The sequence below is a fragment of the Phyllobates terribilis genome, unplaced genomic scaffold (genome assembly GCF_046119375.1).
Source record: "Phyllobates terribilis strain yellow unplaced genomic scaffold, ASM4611937v1 Scaffold_3__8_contigs__length_932513732, whole genome shotgun sequence".
Taxonomy (NCBI): Eukaryota; Metazoa; Chordata; class Amphibia; order Anura; family Dendrobatidae; genus Phyllobates; species Phyllobates terribilis.
The window spans coordinates 305957014-305972962 of NW_027362763.1; the positions used below are offsets into that span (position 1 = coordinate 305957014).

At 47.1% G+C, this 15949-nt stretch overlaps 1 protein-coding gene across 3 annotated transcripts in view; it reads right to left on the minus strand.

Moving 5' to 3' along the window:
• Positions 1-15949, minus strand: part of KCNMB3 (potassium calcium-activated channel subfamily M regulatory beta subunit 3) — a 148819-nt gene that overhangs the window by 56253 nt on the left and 76617 nt on the right. The gene's annotated exons all lie outside the window — the stretch shown is intronic.

A 15949-nucleotide genomic window follows, 5' to 3' on the forward strand; every position in this document is an offset into this window, starting at 1 on the left:
ATCCTGCCCCCAACGGAGCACCTCACCGGATCGCCAATTCAGAACGGGTTCATGTCTCTGTAGCCAGGGTAGACCTAGCAAAAGGGAGTGAGAGAGTCCGGATAGCACATGGAAGGAGATTCTCTCCGAGTGCAGCATTTCCACCTGAAGGGTTACAGGTTCTGTGACGAGCAAGATGGTCACCGGAAGGAGTCTTCAATCCACGGAAGCGACTGCCAATGGTTCAGCCAGAGATTTGGTGGGAATCTGATACTTCTCTTCAAGGGACTGAGAAATGAGATTCCCAGCGGCTCCGGAACCAGGTGGGCGGTTTCAAAGAAGCGGTTCTCTCCACAGGAAATTGAAACGGATAAAGTCAAGAACGGAGAGGATTTACTCTTGCCTAGGACGACCTCTCCGAGCGGTCCTAGACACTGGAGTTTCCCGGCTTCACCAGACAGGAACGGATCAGATGCTCCTTACTACTACAGTAGAAACAGCTCCCCTCGGTTTCTTGGCGAGACTTGACCATCTTGGTCTGGTCAATCGGCATGGGTTCGGGCGAGCGTGCCCGGGGAGTTGCTGGTTGGGAGGCAGGTTTCTGGAAAACAGGAGCAAGACGAGGAAATCTTCTCTCCCAGGTAGTCTCCCTAGCTCGTTCCAGGAAACGGATGTCAATCCGGGTAGCTAGTGACACCAGGTCATCCAGGGTGGTAGGAATGTCCCGGCTGGCTAGCTCGTCCTTAATCCGTCCGGAAAGACCCTCCCAGAAGGTGGATACCAGGGCCTCATTGTTCCAGGCAAGCTCAGAAGGGAGGGTATGGCATACTGGCCCACGGTGAGACTCCGTTGGCAGAGACGGAGCAATGAGGAGGCAGTAGAAGTCCTTCTTCCGGGCTCATAGAAGACTCTCCGGAAGGCAGTGAGGAAAGCCGGAAGATCGGACACCAGGGAATCCCCTCTCTCCCATAGAGGGTTTAGCCATGCCAATGCTTCCCCGGTGAAGTGAGACATGATGAACGCCACCTTGGCCCGGTCGGAGGGAAACTGATGTGCCAGTAGTTCAAAGTGCAGCATGTACTGGTTCATAAAACCCCGACATAAGACGGGGTCACCCCCGAAAGGAGGAGGCGCAGAGAGCCGGGGTCCAGAGTAGGATGCCGTGGCACTGGTAGGCAGAGACGCCGCCGGAGCGGGTGTCGCTCGGCTCGAGGCGGACACAGGTGGGACGGACAGCGTGTCCAGGCGAGAGTTGACAGACCGCAGGTAGGTCAGGATAGTTTCCTGTTGGGATCTCTGACGAGAAACCTCCTGGTACAGGTCAGACAGCGAAGTAGCCTGGGGGCCACCGGGTTCCATGGCCCATGCAAACTGTTATGGATCCGGGTGGTGGAACCTCTGTGCTGCGGTGCAAGGAGGGACCAGAGGGGCGTAACTAGTTATCAACTCGGACTGACCAAGGTCGCACGGCAGCTCAATCGACTCAGTGAACCAGGGAAGGACCGAGCAGAGGGACCAGGTGCTACTCTGGGCCAGTCCTTGTATGAGAGCAGGTGACTCCCACGGGTCAGAAGGCAGGGACTGACTGGTACAGCAGATGAGCAGGGCAGGCAGGCTGACGGGTGATCCGGGTAGATGGACTGGCAGACACCACGGGTGACTGGCAGGAGCCTCCAGGTAGACTGGCTGGTAGGCACGGCACGTAACTGGTACGTTTTCCGGGTAGGCAGGCAAGCCTGGCCTATAGACAGACTGGCGGGTTTGGACCGTAGGCAGACCGTCGGGCTGGAGAGTGTATTTGGCTGGTGGAGACAGGTAGTCAGGCTGGCGGACTGGACTGGTAGTCACGCTGGCAGACTGGACTGGTAGTCAGACTAGCAGCGGGACCTGAGGGCTGAAGCAGAGTTTAGAACACAGAGCTACAACCTTGCACAGGCACCTCCATTTTGGAGGAGGTGCCCTTTATATGAGAAGTCCTCCGGCCATTGGCCGGAGACTCCTTGGGACGGCGCGCGGCCCCTTTAAGGGGGGGGGGCGCGCGTGCGCGCCCTAAGCACAGTGCCCGGAAAGCTGTGCGTGCTGGCAGCAGCAGCAGCAGGAGAGCCGGAAGATGCGGGGCCAGGAGCGCGGCGATAAGGGGGACAGCGTCTCTGCCTGTCAGGGGGCAGAGACGCCGATGCTACAAATCATATGTGGTATCTATCAAAATATCTATCTTATCTATCAAAATATGAAATCAATTAACCTTATAAGTAAACACCATAAAAAGAAAAAAAAATTGAAGCCTCAGAATTGCAATGTTTCCGCCATCGCAACAGCAAAAAAAAAATGCAATAAGAAACAATCAAATCGTCGTATATACCCCAAAATCGGATCAAAAACATCAGCTAGCCACGCAAAAAACAAGCCTTCACATAACTCCATTGACGTGTCAAAACAAGCAAAACATTTTTTTTTTTACAAATTTACAAAAGTTTTTTTCACAACCTAAATTAAAAAAATATACAGTTCTGAAAAATCATATTGCTAACCAAATTTTACAGCACAATGAATGCTGTAAGAACAAAACCCAAAAACATAAGTTCGAAATTGCAGTTTTTTGTGCAACTTCTCCGAACTTGGATTTTTTTTACTGTTTTCCAGTATATTCGTAAAATAAATGGTGCCATTCAAAACTACATCTCGTCCCATGAAAAATGAGCCCTCATAAAGCTACAGCGATAGAATAAAAAAGTGAGGATTCTTGAAAGAAGAGGAAGAAGAAAATGAAAGTGCAAAAATGAAGAATTGCCTGATCGGAACTGGGTGAAAGGGAACTTGACAGGTGATACAAGCTGACCAAACTGCGGGCAGCATGTATCGGGCCCTTGCTGTACAATCTCAACCATGTATGTTTGACTCTAAAATGCTGTGGCGTTTCAGAGAAAAACACACTTTTAATAGCCATCGGGACCAAGCCGCATGGGTGACTAGTAGTGTTGAGCGAGCGTGCTCGGTTGACCCTTTCACCGAGCAAGCTCGGGTGCTGCCCAAGTATTTTCGTTGTGCTCGGCATCTATGCTCAAGCCGCCGCAGCTGTTAGACAGCTGTGACACATGCAGGGATTGCCTAACAGGCAATCTCTGCATGTGTCACAGGTATCTAACAGCCGCGACACATGCAGCCGCAGCTGCTTGAGCATAGATGCCGAGCACACCGAAAATACTCAGGCAGCACCTGAGCGTGCTCGGTGAAAGGGTTAACTGAGCACACTCGTGCAACACTAGTGACTAGTCGTACAAGCAGGTCCCCGGCTGCTTTTCCCCACCGGATAATAGTGACGCTCGTATAGGCAGAGACCTGTCAGTTAATGTCAGCGGGCGGGAAGACGCTGCCGGGGACCCGCCTGTACAACTAGTCACCGATATGGCTCGTTCCCCGGTGGCTATTAAAAGTATATTTTTCTCTGAAACGCCACAGAGTTTTAGAGTTAAACATACATGGCTGTGATCGTACAGCCAGTGTCTTAATACATGCTGCCCACAGTTTTGGGCAGCATCTATCACCTGTCAGGTTCTATTTAATATTTTCTTATCAACTTACAGGTTACATTTTTTTTTTCTTACAGCACAGCATTTTTTAAAAACACTGCAAAAACTGTGTTTTTCCTAAAAATCATTGCTCTAGATCATGGCTATTTTCACCATCCATAAGATGGATTTGCTGCTTGTATTTGAAATTCGATTTCTTAGCTTATGCATCTAAAAACACCAATGTTGAATGAAGATGATTTTCGTCTACCTCTAAACCCAAGTGATGGTGATATTTTATGTAATGTCAACTTTTTTTTCCTCTTCAATTGGATAAAAGAGGGTCAACTGACAAAAAAATCCCAGTAAGTCAAAACATTGAGAAATGAACTGTGATTGCTATATATACAGTACAGACCAAAAGTTTGGACACACCTTCTCATTTAAAGATTTTTCTGTATTTTCATGACTATGAAAATTGTACATTCACACTGAAGGCATCAAAACTATGAATTAACACATGTGGAATTATATACTTAAAAAAGTGTGACACAACTGAAAATATGTCTTATATTCTAGGTTCTTCAAAGTAGCCACCTTTTGCTTTGATGACTGCTTTGCACACTCTTGGCATTCTCTTGATGAGCTTCAAGAGGTAGTCACCGGAAATGGTCTTCCAACATTTTGAAGTCGACCATTTTGGATCCAACTTTATTTTTTTCAATTGGAAGAGGGTCATGTGACACATCAAACTTATTGAGAATTTCATAAGAAAAACAATGATGTGCTTGGTTTTAACGTAACTTTATTCTTTCATGAGTTTTTTACAAGTTTATGACCACTTATAAAATGTGTTCAAAGTGCTGCCCATTGTGTTGGATTGTCAATGCAACCCTCTTCTCCCACTCTTGACACACTGATAGCAACACCGCAGAAGAAATGCTAGCACAGGCTTCCAGTATCCGTTGTTTCAGATGCTGCACTCCGACATGGCCCGGGTTTCGGCCAACGACAAGAGGTAGATATGCCCACGGGGTGGAGTGGCACTGGGTACTAGGTAGATAGGCCATATGATTGCCCTATGAGGTGGCAGTGTCTCTGCTTCCTTCTTGTCAAAGACATCTGCATAGGACCAGTAAGGTGCCGGTAGACCAGGTAAATTAGCCGGAGAAGAAGGAGGTCGAGCCGGGCGAACTGGAACCAGGCAGGTCTCATTGCAATCCTGCCCCCAACGGAGCACCTCACCGGATCGCCAATTCAGAACGGGTTCATGTCTCTGTAGCCAGGGTAGACCTAGCAAAAGGGAGTGAGAGAGTCCGGATAGCACATGGAAGGAGATTCTCTCCGAGTGCAGCATTTCCACCTGAAGGGTTACAGGTTCTGTGACGAGCAAGATGGTCACCGGAAGGAGTCTTCAATCCACGGAAGCGACTGCCAATGGTTCAGCCAGAGATTTGGTGGGAATCTGATACTTCTCTTCAAGGGACTGAGAAATGAGATTCCCAGCGGCTCCGGAACCAGGTGGGCGGTTTCAAAGAAGCGGTTCTCTCCACAGGAAATTGAAACGGATAAAGTCAAGAACGGAGAGGATTTACTCTTGCCTAGGACGACCTCTCCGAGCGGTCCTAGACACTGGAGTTTCCCGGCTTCACCAGACAGGAACGGATCAGATGCTCCTTACTACTACAGTAGAAACAGCTCCCCTCGGTTTCTTGGCGAGACTTGACCATCTTGGTCTGGTCAATCGGCATGGGTTCGGGCGAGCGTGCCCGGGGAGTTGCTGGTTGGGAGGCAGGTTTCTGGAAAACAGGAGCAAGACGAGGAAATCTTCTCTCCCAGGTAGTCTCCCTAGCTCGTTCCAGGAAACGGATGTCAATCCGGGTAGCTAGTGACACCAGGTCATCCAGGGTGGTAGGAATGTCCCGGCTGGCTAGCTCGTCCTTAATCCGTCCGGAAAGACCCTCCCAGAAGGTGGATACCAGGGCCTCATTGTTCCAGGCAAGCTCAGAAGGGAGGGTATGGCATACTGGCCCACGGTGAGACTCCGTTGGCAGAGACGGAGCAATGAGGAGGCAGTAGAAGTCCTTCTTCCGGGCTCATAGAAGACTCTCCGGAAGGCAGTGAGGAAAGCCGGAAGATCGGACACCAGGGAATCCCCTCTCTCCCATAGAGGGTTTAGCCATGCCAATGCTTCCCCGGTGAAGTGAGACATGATGAACGCCACCTTGGCCCGGTCGGAGGGAAACTGATGTGCCAGTAGTTCAAAGTGCAGCATGTACTGGTTCATAAAACCCCGACATAAGACGGGGTCACCCCTGAAAGGAGGAGGCGCAGAGAGCCGGGGTCCAGAGTAGGATGCCGTGGCACTGGTAGGCAGAGACGCCGCCGGAGCGGGTGTCGCTCGGCTCGAGGCGGACACAGGTGGGACGGACAGCGTGTCCAGGCGAGAGTTGACAGACCGCAGGTAGGTCAGGATAGTTTCCTGTTGGGATCTCTGACGAGAAACCTCCTGGTACAGGTCAGACAGCGAAGTAGCCTGGGGGCCACCGGGTTCCATGGCCCATGCAAACTGTTATGGATCCGGGTGGTGGAACCTCTGTGCTGCGGTGCAAGGAGGGACCAGAGGGGCGTAACTAGTTATCAACTCGGACTGACCAAGGTCGCACGGCAGCTCAATCGACTCAGTGAACCAGGGAAGGACCGAGCAGAGGGACCAGGTGCTACTCTGGGCCAGTCCTTGTATGAGAGCAGGTGACTCCCACGGGTCAGAAGGCAGGGACTGACTGGTACAGCAGATGAGCAGGGCAGGCAGGCTGACGGGTGATCCGGGTAGATGGACTGGCAGACACCACGGGTGACTGGCAGGAGCCTCCAGGTAGACTGGCTGGTAGGCACGGCACGTAACTGGTACGTTTTCCGGGTAGGCAGGCAAGCCTGGCCTATAGACAGACTGGCGGGTTTGGACCGTAGGCAGACCGTCGGGCTGGAGAGTGTATTTGGCTGGTGGAGACAGGTAGTCAGGCTGGCGGACTGGACTGGTAGTCACGCTGGCAGACTGGACTGGTAGTCAGACTAGCAGCGGGACCTGAGGGCTGAAGCAGAGTTTAGAACACAGAGCTACAACCTTGCACAGGCACCTCCATTTTGGAGGAGGTGCCCTTTATATGAGAAGTCCTCCGGCCATTGGCCGGAGACTCCTTGGGACGGCGCGCGGCCCCTGTAAGGGGGGGGGGCGCGCGTGCGCGCCCTAAGCACAGTGCCCGGAAAGCTGTGCGTGCTGGCAGCAGCAGCAGCAGGAGAGCCGGAAGATGCGGGGCCAGGAGCGCGGCGATAAGGGGGACAGCGTCTCTGCCTGTCAGGGGGCAGAGACGCCGATGCTACAAATCATATGTGGTATCTATCAAAATATCTATCTTATCTATCAAAATATGAAATCAATTAACCTTATAAGTAAACACCATAAAAAGAAAAAAAAATTGAAGCCTCAGAATTGCAATGTTTCCGCCATCGCAACAGCAAAAAAAAAATGCAATAAGAAACAATCAAATCGTCGTATATACCCCAAAATCGGATCAAAAACATCAGCTAGCCACGCAAAAAACAAGCCTTCACATAACTCCATTGACGTGTCAAAACAAGCAAAACATTTTTTTTTTTACAAATTTACAAAAGTTTTTTTCACAACCTAAATTAAAAAAATATACAGTTCTGAAAAATCATATTGCTAACCAAATTTTACAGCACAATGAATGCTGTAAGAACAAAACCCAAAAACATAAGTTCGAAATTGCAGTTTTTTGTGCAACTTCTCCGAACTTGGATTTTTTTTACTGTTTTCCAGTATATTCGTAAAATAAATGGTGCCATTCAAAACTACATCTCGTCCCATGAAAAATGAGCCCTCATAAAGCTACAGCGATAGAATAAAAAAGTGAGGATTCTTGAAAGAAGAGGAAGAAGAAAATGAAAGTGCAAAAATGAAGAATTGCCTGATCGGAACTGGGTGAAAGGGAACTTGACAGGTGATACAAGCTGACCAAACTGCGGGCAGCATGTATCGGGCCCTTGCTGTACAATCTCAACCATGTATGTTTGACTCTAAAATGCTGTGGCGTTTCAGAGAAAAACACACTTTTAATAGCCATCGGGACCAAGCCGCATGGGTGACTAGTAGTGTTGAGCGAGCGTGCTCGGTTGACCCTTTCACCGAGCAAGCTCGGGTGCTGCCCAAGTATTTTCGTTGTGCTCGGCATCTATGCTCAAGCCGCCGCAGCTGTTAGACAGCTGTGACACATGCAGGGATTGCCTAACAGGCAATCTCTGCATGTGTCACAGGTATCTAACAGCCGCGACACATGCAGCCGCAGCTGCTTGAGCATAGATGCCGAGCACACCGAAAATACTCAGGCAGCACCTGAGCGTGCTCGGTGAAAGGGTTAACTGAGCACACTCGTGCAACACTAGTGACTAGTCGTACAAGCAGGTCCCCGGCTGCTTTTCCCCACCGGATAATAGTGACGCTCGTATAGGCAGAGACCTGTCAGTTAATGTCAGCGGGCGGGAAGACGCTGCCGGGGACCCGCCTGTACAACTAGTCACCGATATGGCTCGTTCCCCGGTGGCTATTAAAAGTATATTTTTCTCTGAAACGCCACAGAGTTTTAGAGTTAAACATACATGGCTGTGATCGTACAGCCAGTGTCTTAATACATGCTGCCCACAGTTTTGGGCAGCATCTATCACCTGTCAGGTTCTATTTAATATTTTCTTATCAACTTACAGGTTACATTTTTTTTTTCTTACAGCACAGCATTTTTTAAAAACACTGCAAAAACTGTGTTTTTCCTAAAAATCATTGCTCTAGATCATGGCTATTTTCACCATCCATAAGATGGATTTGCTGCTTGTATTTGAAATTCGATTTCTTAGCTTATGCATCTAAAAACACCAATGTTGAATGAAGATGATTTTCGTCTACCTCTAAACCCAAGTGATGGTGATATTTTATGTAATGTCAACTTTTTTTTCCTCTTCAATTGGATAAAAGAGGGTCAACTGACAAAAAAATCCCAGTAAGTCAAAACATTGAGAAATGAACTGTGATTGCTATATATACAGTACAGACCAAAAGTTTGGACACACCTTCTCATTTAAAGATTTTTCTGTATTTTCATGACTATGAAAATTGTACATTCACACTGAAGGCATCAAAACTATGAATTAACACATGTGGAATTATATACTTAAAAAAGTGTGACACAACTGAAAATATGTCTTATATTCTAGGTTCTTCAAAGTAGCCACCTTTTGCTTTGATGACTGCTTTGCACACTCTTGGCATTCTCTTGATGAGCTTCAAGAGGTAGTCACCGGAAATGGTCTTCCAACATTTTGAAGTCGACCATTTTGGATCCAACTTTATTTTTTTCAATTGGAAGAGGGTCATGTGACACATCAAACTTATTGAGAATTTCATAAGAAAAACAATGATGTGCTTGGTTTTAACGTAACTTTATTCTTTCATGAGTTTTTTACAAGTTTATGACCACTTATAAAATGTGTTCAAAGTGCTGCCCATTGTGTTGGATTGTCAATGCAACCCTCTTCTCCCACTCTTGACACACTGATAGCAACACCGCAGAAGAAATGCTAGCACAGGCTTCCAGTATCCGTTGTTTCAGATGCTGCACTCCGACATGGCCCGGGTTTCGGCCAACGACAAGAGGTAGATATGCCCACGGGGTGGAGTGGCACTGGGTACTAGGTAGATAGGCCATATGATTGCCCTATGAGGTGGCAGTGTCTCTGCTTCCTTCTTGTCAAAGACATCTGCATAGGACCAGTAAGGTGCCGGTAGACCAGGTAAATTAGCCGGAGAAGAAGGAGGTCGAGCCGGGCGAACTGGAACCAGGCAGGTCTCATTGCAATCCTGCCCCCAACGGAGCACCTCACCGGATCGCCAATTCAGAACGGGTTCATGTCTCTGTAGCCAGGGTAGACCTAGCAAAAGGGAGTGAGAGAGTCCGGATAGCACATGGAAGGAGATTCTCTCCGAGTGCAGCATTTCCACCTGAAGGGTTACAGGTTCTGTGACGAGCAAGATGGTCACCGGAAGGAGTCTTCAATCCACGGAAGCGACTGCCAATGGTTCAGCCAGAGATTTGGTGGGAATCTGATACTTCTCTTCAAGGGACTGAGAAATGAGATTCCCAGCGGCTCCGGAACCAGGTGGGCGGTTTCAAAGAAGCGGTTCTCTCCACAGGAAATTGAAACGGATAAAGTCAAGAACGGAGAGGATTTACTCTTGCCTAGGACGACCTCTCCGAGCGGTCCTAGACACTGGAGTTTCCCGGCTTCACCAGACAGGAACGGATCAGATGCTCCTTACTACTACAGTAGAAACAGCTCCCCTCGGTTTCTTGGCGAGACTTGACCATCTTGGTCTGGTCAATCGGCATGGGTTCGGGCGAGCGTGCCCGGGGAGTTGCTGGTTGGGAGGCAGGTTTCTGGAAAACAGGAGCAAGACGAGGAAATCTTCTCTCCCAGGTAGTCTCCCTAGCTCGTTCCAGGAAACGGATGTCAATCCGGGTAGCTAGTGACACCAGGTCATCCAGGGTGGTAGGAATGTCCCGGCTGGCTAGCTCGTCCTTAATCCGTCCGGAAAGACCCTCCCAGAAGGTGGATACCAGGGCCTCATTGTTCCAGGCAAGCTCAGAAGGGAGGGTATGGCATACTGGCCCACGGTGAGACTCCGTTGGCAGAGACGGAGCAATGAGGAGGCAGTAGAAGTCCTTCTTCCGGGCTCATAGAAGACTCTCCGGAAGGCAGTGAGGAAAGCCGGAAGATCGGACACCAGGGAATCCCCTCTCTCCCATAGAGGGTTTAGCCATGCCAATGCTTCCCCGGTGAAGTGAGACATGATGAACGCCACCTTGGCCCGGTCGGAGGGAAACTGATGTGCCAGTAGTTCAAAGTGCAGCATGTACTGGTTCATAAAACCCCGACATAAGACGGGGTCACCCCCGAAAGGAGGAGGCGCAGAGAGCCGGGGTCCAGAGTAGGATGCCGTGGCACTGGTAGGCAGAGACGCCGCCGGAGCGGGTGTCGCTCGGCTCGAGGCGGACACAGGTGGGACGGACAGCGTGTCCAGGCGAGAGTTGACAGACCGCAGGTAGGTCAGGATAGTTTCCTGTTGGGATCTCTGACGAGAAACCTCCTGGTACAGGTCAGACAGCGAAGTAGCCTGGGGGCCACTGGGTTCCATGGCCCATGCAAACTGTTATGGATCCGGGTGGTGGAACCTCTGTGCTGCGGTGCAAGGAGGGACCAGAGGGGCGTAACTAGTTATCAACTCGGACTGACCAAGGTCGCACGGCAGCTCAATCGACTCAGTGAACCAGGGAAGGACCGAGCAGAGGGACCAGGTGCTACTCTGGGCCAGTCCTTGTATGAGAGCAGGTGACTCCCACGGGTCAGAAGGCAGGGACTGACTGGTACAGCAGATGAGCAGGGCAGGCAGGCTGACGGGTGATCCGGGTAGATGGACTGGCAGACACCACGGGTGACTGGCAGGAGCCTCCAGGTAGACTGGCTGGTAGGCACGGCACGTAACTGGTACGTTTTCCGGGTAGGCAGGCAAGCCTGGCCTATAGACAGACTGGCGGGTTTGGACCGTAGGCAGACCGTCGGGCTGGAGAGTGTATTTGGCTGGTGGAGACAGGTAGTCAGGCTGGCGGACTGGACTGGTAGTCACGCTGGCAGACTGGACTGGTAGTCAGACTAGCAGCGGGACCTGAGGGCTGAAGCAGAGTTTAGAACACAGAGCTACAACCTTGCACAGGCACCTCCATTTTGGAGGAGGTGCCCTTTATATGAGAAGTCCTCCGGCCATTGGCCGGAGACTCCTTGGGACGGCGCGCGGCCCCTTTAAGGGGGGGGGGCGCGCGTGCGCGCCCTAAGCACAGTGCCCGGAAAGCTGTGCGTGCTGGCAGCAGCAGCAGCAGGAGAGCCGGAAGATGCGGGGCCAGGAGCGCGGCGATAAGGGGGACAGCGTCTCTGCCTGTCAGGGGGCAGAGACGCCGATGCTACAAATCATATGTGGTATCTATCAAAATATCTATCTTATCTATCAAAATATGAAATCAATTAACCTTATAAGTAAACACCATAAAAAGAAAAAAAAATTGAAGCCTCAGAATTGCAATGTTTCCGCCATCGCAACAGCAAAAAAAAAATGCAATAAGAAACAATCAAATCGTCGTATATACCCCAAAATCGGATCAAAAACATCAGCTAGCCACGCAAAAAACAAGCCTTCACATAACTCCATTGACGTGTCAAAACAAGCAAAACATTTTTTTTTTTACAAATTTACAAAAGTTTTTTTCACAACCTAAATTAAAAAAATATACAGTTCTGAAAAATCATATTGCTAACCAAATTTTACAGCACAATGAATGCTGTAAGAACAAAACCCAAAAACATAAGTTCGAAATTGCAGTTTTTTGTGCAACTTCTCCGAACTTGGATTTTTTTTACTGTTTTCCAGTATATTCGTAAAATAAATGGTGCCATTCAAAACTACATCTCGTCCCATGAAAAATGAGCCCTCATAAAGCTACAGCGATAGAATAAAAAAGTGAGGATTCTTGAAAGAAGAGGAAGAAGAAAATGAAAGTGCAAAAATGAAGAATTGCCTGATCGGAACTGGGTGAAAGGGAACTTGACAGGTGATACAAGCTGACCAAACTGCGGGCAGCATGTATCGGGCCCTTGCTGTACAATCTCAACCATGTATGTTTGACTCTAAAATGCTGTGGCGTTTCAGAGAAAAACACACTTTTAATAGCCATCGGGACCAAGCCGCATGGGTGACTAGTAGTGTTGAGCGAGCGTGCTCGGTTGACCCTTTCACCGAGCAAGCTCGGGTGCTGCCCAAGTATTTTCGTTGTGCTCGGCATCTATGCTCAAGCCGCCGCAGCTGTTAGACAGCTGTGACACATGCAGGGATTGCCTAACAGGCAATCTCTGCATGTGTCACAGGTATCTAACAGCCGCGACACATGCAGCCGCAGCTGCTTGAGCATAGATGCCGAGCACACCGAAAATACTCAGGCAGCACCTGAGCGTGCTCGGTGAAAGGGTTAACTGAGCACACTCGTGCAACACTAGTGACTAGTCGTACAAGCAGGTCCCCGGCTGCTTTTCCCCACCGGATAATAGTGACGCTCGTATAGGCAGAGACCTGTCAGTTAATGTCAGCGGGCGGGAAGACGCTGCCGGGGACCCGCCTGTACAACTAGTCACCGATATGGCTCGTTCCCCGGTGGCTATTAAAAGTATATTTTTCTCTGAAACGCCACAGAGTTTTAGAGTTAAACATACATGGCTGTGATCGTACAGCCAGTGTCTTAATACATGCTGCCCACAGTTTTGGGCAGCATCTATCACCTGTCAGGTTCTATTTAATATTTTCTTATCAACTTACAGGTTACATTTTTTTTTTCTTACAGCACAGCATTTTTTAAAAACACTGCAAAAACTGTGTTTTTCCTAAAAATCATTGCTCTAGATCATGGCTATTTTCACCATCCATAAGATGGATTTGCTGCTTGTATTTGAAATTCGATTTCTTAGCTTATGCATCTAAAAACACCAATGTTGAATGAAGATGATTTTCGTCTACCTCTAAACCCAAGTGATGGTGATATTTTATGTAATGTCAACTTTTTTTTCCTCTTCAATTGGATAAAAGAGGGTCAACTGACAAAAAAATCCCAGTAAGTCAAAACATTGAGAAATGAACTGTGATTGCTATATATACAGTACAGACCAAAAGTTTGGACACACCTTCTCATTTAAAGATTTTTCTGTATTTTCATGACTATGAAAATTGTACATTCACACTGAAGGCATCAAAACTATGAATTAACACATGTGGAATTATATACTTAAAAAAGTGTGACACAACTGAAAATATGTCTTATATTCTAGGTTCTTCAAAGTAGCCACCTTTTGCTTTGATGACTGCTTTGCACACTCTTGGCATTCTCTTGATGAGCTTCAAGAGGTAGTCACCGGAAATGGTCTTCCAACAATCTTGAAAGAGCTCCCAGAGATGCTTAGCACTTGTTGGCCCTTTTGCCTTCACTCTGCGGTCCAGCTCACCCCAAACCATCTCGATTGGGTTCAGGTCTGGTGACTGTGGAGGCCAGGTCATCTGGCATAGCACCCCATCACTCCCCCTCTTGGTCAAATAGCCCTTACACAGCCTGGAGGTGTGTTTGGGGTCATTGTCCTGTTGAAAAATAAATGATGGTCCAACTAAACGCAAACCGGATGGAATAGCATGCCGCTGCAAGATGCTGTGGTAGCCATGCTGGTTCAGTATGCCTTCAATTTTGAATAAATCCCCAACAGTGTCACCAACAAAGCACCCCCACACCATCACACCTCCTCCTCCATGCTTCACGGTGGGAACCAGGCATGTAGAGTACATCCATTCACCTTTTCTGCATCGCACAAAGACATGGTGGTTGGAACCAAAGATCTCAAATTTGGACTCATCAGACCAAAGCACAGATTTCCACTGGTCTAATGTCCATTCCTTGTGTTCTTTAGCCCAAACAAGTCTCTTCTGCTTGTTGCCTGTCCTTAGCAGTGGTTTCCTAGCAGCTATTTTACCATGAAGGCCTGCTGCACAAAGTCTCCTCATAACAGTTGTTGAAGAGATGTGTCTGCTGCTAGAACTCTGTGTGGCATTGACCTGGTCTCTAATCTGATCTGCTGTTAACCTGCGATTTCTGAGGCTGGTGACTTGGATAAACTTATCTTCAGAAGCAGAGGTGACTCTTGGTCTTCCTTTCCTGGGGCGGTCCTCATGTGAGCCAGTTTCTTTGTAGCACTTGATGGATTTTGCAACTGCACTTGGGGACACTTTCAAAGTTTGCCCAATTTTTGGACTGACTGACCTTCATTTCTTAAAGTAATGATGGCCACTCATTTTTCTTTACTTAGCTGCTTTTTTTCTTGCCATAATACAAATTCTAACAGTCTATTCAGTAGGACTATCAGCTGTGTATCCACCAGACTTCTGCACAACACAACTGATGGTCCCAACCCCATTTATAAGGCAAGAAATCCCACTTATTAAACCTGACAGGGCACACCTGTGAAGTGAAAACCATTTCTGGTGACTACCTCTTGAAGCTCATCAAGAGAATGCCAAGAGTGTGCAAAGCAGTCATCAAAGCAAAAGGTGGCAACTTTGAAGAACCTAGAATATAAGACATATTTTCAGTTGTCACACTTTTTTGTTAAGTATATAATTCCACATGTGTTAATTCATAGTTTTGATGCCTTCAGTGTGAATGTACAATTTTCATAGTCATGAAAATACAGAAAAATCTTTAAATGAGAAGGTGTGTCCAAACTTTTGGTCTGTAGTATATATATATATATATATATATATATATATATATACACATATACATATATATATATATAATCGCTTGGTGTAAAGTACACAGCAGATAAAGGAGCATTATCATCGGAACATTATGACTAGAACATCATGGGAATTTAAAAATGCAATGGTCTTAAAATAGAAACAAAATATTTTATTATTTAAGAAGGCTATTTTGTTTTATCAAAATGAAAAAAAATATATTTGATTTACCATCTGTTAAAAAATGCAATTTAAAAAAAATAATACAAAACATCAAGAACGTTAAGTGTCAAAAGTGTTTTTCATTTTAAGTTATTGGTCTTATGTCAGAAATGGTTATCTACAGCAATTTATTTGTTTTATTTCCATCTCTGTTATTTACAAAATGGTTGCCCCACGCAAATAATAAAAAGTTTACAATATAAGGGAATGTTCACACATTGTGTGTTTGAAAAGTTTTTCCCAGTGCGTTTTTGCAGCATTTCACTGTCCCAGCAAAGTGAATGAGATTTCTGAAATCTCATGCACATGTTGCTTATTCTTTCATCGCAGATTTAAAGGAAGTTTCTATTGTGCAGCAAGTCAATTCTTAAGTGTTTTTCACCCATTTTAACAAAATGAAAAAACGCATAAAAACACATAAAAATGTAAATATACAGAATTTATTACATAATAACAGAATTCTCCAAGCCTTGCTTTAAGAAACAGACAAATGATCACTGGTATATAGTGATTTTGGTGCCAACGATGTTAGGTTTATGGAGCTGATTAATAATATGACTTTAGTTTTGCTGGATTGGCTCTAGTTTCTGAAATATTTAATAGTTAATTAATTACAGTGGAATTCTGGCTTCAAAAAGTTGCTTTTGTAAGCCTACAAATTGAAATACAACATAACTATATGGGATATTTCATTACCTAAGACACTGTTAAAGAGTCAAAAGACCAAAAGCTACTGCATTTATCACACAAGTCGCATTGGGCGAATGCATTATTTTCACGGATGAATTATCTC